Here is an 8,222-nt window from a genome sequence, read left to right as displayed (position 1 = left end):
ACCAATGAACGCCCGCCTGTGAAACGGGAAGTTCAAAGTCGAGAGTGATCGCGTTTCAGTGCCAAAGGGAGTTAATTCACATTACTTGTTGCAAATAAATCACACTGTCTTCTTGATCAATTTACATTTTTTTCATATTTAACCCATTAAATTGTGAAAGAGGAATAATTAATCTTTTCGCTGTATTTAGTTTACATATGTTCAAATCAGTTACACAATTATGTTATGGGAGTGAATATATCTAGGATAAATTGTTTGGAAATCGAAATATGAATTAGAAATAAGTATTGACCTACCTATCATATTAATCTTTTTTAAGTGATGAGAAACGAGATTTTTCGTGATGTGTCATAGCTAAGACGTCTTATGTCGCACACAAAGTTGTCTGTTGGCATAAATATGTCGAATCTCTAGGTACATGGTGATATTGTTAAGCGTTTAAAGTGATTCTAATTAATCGATGTCTTATGTAGCAGCAGTTCACATGAGACATAGTGTACTTTGTATTTTATGTACGCTTCGGCTGTAGGTAGGCCAGGTAACGTTTGAATGGCCACACACGACAGCCCCAGAATGTTTCAGCCCCAGAATTTCTTCACGGGTGTTTAGCAAATTGATGATATATAGTTATGACATTAATATGCGATCTCCAGTTGTCGATCGGAATGTATCATGAACTTGACGTCCACTAACACAGGGATGTAATATATACTGCCGGAAACAAATAAGGGAACAATAAAATATATAGGGAAATAAGCTCTAGCCTACTAGTAGCTGTCAGTACATTTGAAATAGCGCGCATACAAAGTCAACATACATGTTTGTCAGAATCCAATCTTGTGAAGTGTTTGTATGCATTGCTTCCAACGTGTATTTGGCAGGCAAGGCTGGGACCCCGTGATATCATTACATTTTACTGTGTCTAAAAACTGAGTGTTGCTTTTTTTTCGGGCGCATATTGCGTATTTTTTCCCGCGCCATTCATTGGGATCTTGAAGCGGTGTAAACCATTACCCAACACAAGCTTAAGCATGTTGATGTACATTCCCTGCATAGTTACAATACTGTATGGGTTTCAATATGGCGTCGCAAATTTCTTATCTAAAAATATTCACCCTGACCTGTTCGGGCATTTACTGCGGTTATATTTGTAACGGATGATTCGCAAGATAAGGTCTGATGTGAGACGGTCCACATTAAACTGGTTTTATTGTCTGGTTGAGAGGGTCTATTAGCAAAGAGGGGTAAAGCACAGTAGAGATTATTTATTTATGCCTTGTCCAGCAGGTTTACTGCAAATTGTTTAGACTTATAGCTATTTTCGTGACTTCTCGTGTAACGGGAAGAGGCCAGTGGTGCCGAATGCCGAGTTGAATGTATACTGAAAATCAAAAGACCTGATTGTAGAAGTGGTAGCCTTGACACTGGTTTGTGCATAATAATCTGTTCTTTGTGAACACATTACATTTGTAGATTATGTCCAGGAACAGAAGAACAGGCAGGGAAGTGACATTGAATGGCTGCGTGGTGGATGTGTTTGTGTGTGCTACAGCAAGTTACAGAACACAAGTCTTTTCAGGGTGGCGATTAGACCTGCGGCCTGTTAGCGGTGACGCGCAGCCTCCTCCAGATTTACATTTAGTCCCAGAAATATAGTTTTCTTCCTTGATAAAAATATAATCAAAAAGAAGCCCAGAACAATGCATCATTAGACCCGATCGTGGGGCACACACTCACTATCTGAGAGTTCTGACAGTCCGTCGGCAATTTGCTGACGACCAGGTTATTGTCACGTGGTCACAGACACTGGTTGCCTGGCAACGGCACGAGTTGACAATATCTTTAGTGCCTTTCCCCGTTCACCTGGGAACAGGGGCGGTCGCGTAGCCTTGTGCTTAAAGCGTTCGTCGTCACGCCGAAGACCCGGGTTCGATTCCCGACACCGACATGGGTACAATGTGTGAAGCCCATTTCTGGTGCATTTATGCCAAATAATGCATATGGTGAGTTTCTTTATCCGTCCAGTATATGTTGAACCATGTTATAGGATGTCCTCATAGCATGGACCTTAAAATATATTCCGTAACCTATAAATATGCAGGTCATTTAGCGTTTCCCGAAATTATATATTGTTATATATAAATGGGAACCATCATCCTTCTCTGACGGCGGAGATCGTCGTTCATTCTATCAACCACTGGTTTGCTTGGACCAAATGTAATTATTAACTGACTGCCGTTATGCACATGCTGAAACTAAACTGCCGATCAAAAGAAAGTATGCACTTTAAAAAATGGGATTTGACCTAGAAAATACAAACCTAATCTAAACGTCACTATAGACTGTCAACGACACACTACAAATTTAGGTCTAAAACACAACCACGATGAAAATACACAACAACGATGCCCCTATCAAATACATGACCATGTAATAACCGTTTCATGTTTATTTCCAATGATTGCACGCGAAGCAGCATATCAGAGCAAACAAAATATGCATTTTCAATAAAGCGACAAAACCTTTTTCCATATTCAGAGGTGAGATGAAATGGGGTTTAACGTCGCGTTCAAGATTATTGCACTTATATAATGACGTGCATGCACGCGTGTGCCCACTGAGATACCTTGCCGCAGTTTAACATGAATACTCCACTCAGACACAATACACTGACCCCGAGCCGACCAGTCCTTGTTTAAGCCCCATAACTCCGAGCGCCAGGCAGGGTAGCAACAAGTACCATCTTTTAACATTTTTTGGTATGACGCGGACCGGGATCGTATCCCCGACCGTCAGCTCTCGACGCAGACAATATACCACTAGACCAGGTAGGCGGTCCTCCATACGCATAAGAAACCTCTGCATGCAAAAGCAGAGTCGATTGTACGATTCCGACTTTATCATGAACATGTGTTTTTGAATCACTATCAAATAGAGATGATACCAAGTATTCGCGAACAGGTGAGAGTATTCTGTCCCAACGGGAGCACCCGTTACAAACACACGCAATGGCAAGTCAAGTGTTACCTGAAACAACACGGGAACATATTGTACAAGGAATAGGGAATTGCATCGGACATGATTCTTGTCACGGATGCGTCGCATTTAGAAACCCCTCCACATGTCTACCATGAATTGTTTTGAAAGCTTTACTGAGGCCTTGACTGTTTATATTTTGATCAGACAACGTCTGAACAAGAGTCGTATGGCGCTTTTGGACATTATTAATTTTTAATAAGTAAGCTTGTCCTTTGGCATATGACCCGCCCTCTCCTCTATCCACGTGCACGCAGATTACTCCTCTTCCCCGTTGGGTGATGGCGCCATGTACTTGAACCGAGTTCAAGTTTAAGTTTAATCTAGGGGATATTTAACTGATATGCGATCGTCAGTTGTCGTGGGAAATCTAGTTAGAATTCGAACCTGACATTTTAGAATCTTGGACTCGGAATGGTCTGCCAGAGATATCAAAATAGGAGATAAATCTAGTGATTTTCCACTTAGAGGTTTCGAACGTGGATTCGATATCTGTAAATGTCATTCGATGTATGTAGTTCCCGTGACATTAGTAATGTTTGATATCAGCTGTACTAAATAGTTACATTTACTCTAGAGAAAATTCTGTGTGTTCTTAAAACGTAAAATAATATTATAGTGTTACAAGTTCTCCTCAAAAACCTTCATGTTTCTTAAAGGGATAAAGCATTTGCGACATAAATCGAAATGAGGCAAACCTATTCTGATATGAGTTAAGGTGTCATTATTCTGTCGTTCTGTAAGGTTACATTTGGACTTGCATAATCACATCTAGACTCACGAAAGTTGCTTTTGTAACGGATCAGAATATTCCCCTTTTCATAAAAGACCCATCACACCCATGTCTGGTATGTGTGATTGTTCTCCTGCAGGGTGGTACGGCTTCACGACATCCTGGTACAGTAGGCATTATTACTGGTCAATCTCTTCCTGGTGACGCCATGACACAAAACAATGTATGTAGTTACTACTACGTACACTAGCTGTTTGTTTGTTTATTGTTGTGTAACGCCACACCAGCAATATTCCAGCTACATGACAGCGGTTTGTAAATGATAGTATCTGGACCAGACACTCCAGTGATTGAGCATAGATCCACGCAGTTGGAATACGATGACATTCAATGAACCAAGTCAGCGAACCTTTCCACCGAACCATCGGTCAATTCAAAGTCAATCTAATACATCCAATCAAAATATATTCTTGTTTCGAATGATCGGGAAAAGATTCATAACGTTTTAACGCAAAAATCAAAACAAAATGAACTTCGATTGTAAAGACTATTTTATTGCACAAATATAAAATATCACCAATATGTGCAAACAGTGTGTGTGCCTCCTTGTTTCATGTGACTGTGCTGGTATATTGTGCGTACATACACAGGCACCAATTTTCTAGAACATTCCGGATTCAATAAACCCTTAATCCGATTGTGTTTGGAACATCTATTTAATGAGGTCGCACGGTAGTAGTAGAGGACTATGCGGATTGTCAATGTAGACACATTTTGTGGATAACAACTTCTTTAATACCGTAAAGGCGACGTTTCGGTATAGATCCGTATACCGTTCTCAAGCAAGACTGAATGAGTAACATAGTACAGAATATATATAGTGTTGGAGGATTAACAGGAGAGGACAACACTTGCACCCATGGCTGGGGTAACATGGGTAGGTGATGACAACAGAAGGATAATACTGTCACTAAATGATGGACAGAGAACACAAAGGTGGAGGCCAATGGGACAGGAAGCCCAAACACAGGTGGTGCTGGTGAACCTAGCTTATCTCAGTGTGCCAACTGTCTCCTACTACTTGCCACCTCCGTATTTAAGAGGTTGCGCTATCAGGACTGTGCCCTTTGTACCCGGTAGCTACCAGTTGTCATTGTCTCCATTTGGGCAAACAAGGTGATTAACCTGTTAATTAGTGTAAACTACCTGACTCTTCAATCTCAATTGGGCAAACCAGACACCATAAAATAAATTGTCTCTGGGCAAATAAGTTGATTTACCTTTCAGTGTAAAGATTGTTCGTTTACACTACTCTACTTTTGGTCATCGTGTCCATTTGGGGAAACAAGGTAATTGGACATATTTATTTAGTCCAGCAACTTCATTAGGTATGTGACACAGTTTACACTGATGGGGCTCCCCATATTTTGGTATGTTAGGACGTTCTCCAGGAAACAGACCCATCTTGTTATCGTCGGATGGAACAATTCACTCCCCCTGTCTCCCACAAACACCCCCCTTCCCTTCCCTGTGAGGCAGGATACAGACGTTGCGCTGCATTTGTCACAGCCTCTGTTGACGTCAGATGGAACAATTCACTCCCCCTGTCTCCCACCAACACCCCCCTTTCCTTCCCTGTAAGGCAGGATACAGACGTTGCGCTGCATTAGTCACAGCCTCTGTTGACGTCAGATGGAACAATTCACTCCCCCTGTCTCCCACCAACACCCCCCTTTCCTTCCCTGTGAGGCAGGATACAGACGTTGCGCTGCATTTGTCACAGCCTCTGTTGACGTCAGATGGAACAATTCACTCCCCCTGTCTCCCACCAACACACCCCTTTCCTTCCCTGTAAGGCAGGATACAGACGTTGCGCTGCATTAGTCTCAGCCTCTGTTGGCGTCTCCTCTTCCCTCAATGGCGCAGAAGACATCCCTCTTCTGTGGGCAATACCCATGCCCTCTGGCACCGCCGTCGCCATCTGGTTTCCTGCATTGACCAAGAGTTCTCAGCTTTCCCTTCTATCCTGACGTTTTGGCGCAGGACAAACGTCTTGTCGGCGGGTAGAAGCCCCTCCCTCCGATTTCATCGCCGCCATCTCTTAACTGGACGTGACCCTGCCAACTCTCTTACCTCTCTATCTCTATCGTCATGTCTGTGTCCATGCCTTCAAGTCTGTCCCTATATCCATGTCTTCAGGTCTGTCCCTATATCCGCCAAGTCTGTGTCCATGTCTTCAGGCCTGTCCCTATATCCATGTCTTCAGGTCTGTCCCTATATCCGCCAAGTCTGTGTCCATGTCTTCAGGTCTGTCCCTATAACCGCCATGTCTGTGTCCATGTCTCCAGGTCTGTCCCTATATCCGCCATGTGTGTGTCCATGTCTTCAGGTCTGTCCCTATATCCGCCAAGTCTGTGTCCATGTCTTCAGGTCTGTCCCTATAACCGCCATGTCTGTGTCCATGTCTCCAGGTCTGTCCCTATATCCGTGTCTTCAAGCCTGTCCCTATATCCGTCATGTCTGCGAACGTGTCTTCAGGTCTGTCCCTATATCAGCCATGTCTGTGTCCGTGTCTTCAGGCCTCTCCCTATATCCGTCATTTCTGTGTCCATGTCTTCAGGTCTGTCCCTATATTCGTGTCTTCAGGTCTGTACCAATATCCGTGTCTACAGGTCTATCCCTATATCCGTCAAGTCTGTGTCCGTCTCTTCAGGTCTGTCCCTATATCTGCCATGTCTGTGTTCATGTCTTCAGGTCTGTCCCAATATCCGCCATGTCTGTGTTCATGTCTTCAGGTCTGTCCCTATATCCGCCATGTCTGTGTCCGTATCTCCAGATCTGTTCCTATATCCGCCATGTCTGTGTCCGTGTCTTCAGGTCTGTCCCTATATCCACCATGTCTGTGTCCGTGTCTTCAGGTCTGTCCCTATATCCACCATGTCTGTGTCCGTGTCTTCAGGTCTGTCCCTATATCCGTCATGTCTGTGTCCGTGTCTTCAGGTCTGTCCCTATATCCGCCATGTCTGTGTCCGTATCTCCAGATCTGTTCCTATATCCGCCATGTCTGTGTCCGTGTCTTCAGGTCTGTCCCTATATCCGCCATGTCTGTGTCCGTGTCTTCAGGTCTGTCCCTATATCCGTCATGTCTGTGTCCATGTCTTCAGGTCTGTCACTATATCCGTCATGTCTGTGTCCATGTCTTCAGATCTGTCCCTACATGTGCATATTTGTCATGTCTGTGTCCGTGTCTTCAGGTATGTACCTATATCCGTTATGTCTGTGCCCGTGTCTTCAGGTCTGTCCCTATATCCGTCATGTCTGTTTCCGTGTCTTCAGGTCTGTCCCTATATCCGTCATGTCTGTTTCCGTGTCTTCAGGTCTGTCCCTATATACGTTTCTTCAGGTCTGTCCCTATATCCGCCATGTTTGTGTCCATGTCTTCAGGTCTGTCCCTATATCCGTCATGTCTATGTCTGTGTCTTCAGGTCTCTCCCTATATCCGTCATGTCTGTGTCCGTGTCTTCAGGTCTCTCCCTATATCCGTCATGTCTGTGTCTGTGTCTTCAGGTCTCTCCCTATATCCGTCATGTCTGTGTCTGTGTCTTCAGGTCTCTCCCTATATCCGCCATGTTTGTGTCCATGTCTTCAGGTCTGTCCCTATATCCGTCATGTCTGTGTCTGTGTCTTCAGGTCTGTCCCTATATCCGTCATGTCTGTGTCTATGTCTTCAGGTCTGTCCCTATAACCGTCATGTCTGTGTCCGTGTCTTCAGGTCTGTCAGGTCTGTGCCCGTGTCTTCAGGTCTGTCCCTATATCCGTGTCAATAGGTCTGTCCCTTTATACGTCATGTCTGTGTCTGTGTCTTCAGGTCTGTCCTTTTATCTGTCATGTCTGTGTCCATGTCTCCAGGTCTGTCCCTCTCATGCCCTCTTCTTTTGCTTTTTGTTAATATGTCAGCATTGCTTTCCGAAAAGGTGTTTCGTAGCTCGCTCTTCATACGTCAAGATACATTACATGAGAGGGAGACTATCCTCATCAGAAATGGCATTTCACTCTTTCCTTTACCTCTCACCTGTCTTAGCAAGGGTCGTCCCACTGTCATCACTGTCTGTTTTCTTATTGTCAATTACGCTGGTTAGCATCAGATATGTGGCCATGTCTGTCACTATTTTCATCATGACTACTATCAGTTATGTTCCCCATATAGATCGCCTTTACATCCTTATTATCTTCCCAGCATTTGCTAGGTCATGTGGTATCCGGACACACCCGCGTATTAATACAACCACAAGCATCTATCTTTAGTAAACACAAACGATTCCAAGGCCCAGATTTGCAATTTATTATCCCCGTTGTTACATTCATATCCCCCCTACCTACTTGAGGTATTCTAAGACAGAATGTTCACTTTTCACTTGGTCAACTCAAGTATTCTGTGTGTGGCAGGTATGAA

Source organism: Haliotis cracherodii, unplaced genomic scaffold, assembly GCF_022045235.1.
Source record: "Haliotis cracherodii isolate W230 unplaced genomic scaffold, xgHalCrac1.p SCAF_9, whole genome shotgun sequence".
Lineage (NCBI taxonomy): Eukaryota > Metazoa > Mollusca > Gastropoda > Lepetellida > Haliotidae > Haliotis > Haliotis cracherodii.
Note: the sequence above shows the minus strand (reverse complement) of the source record.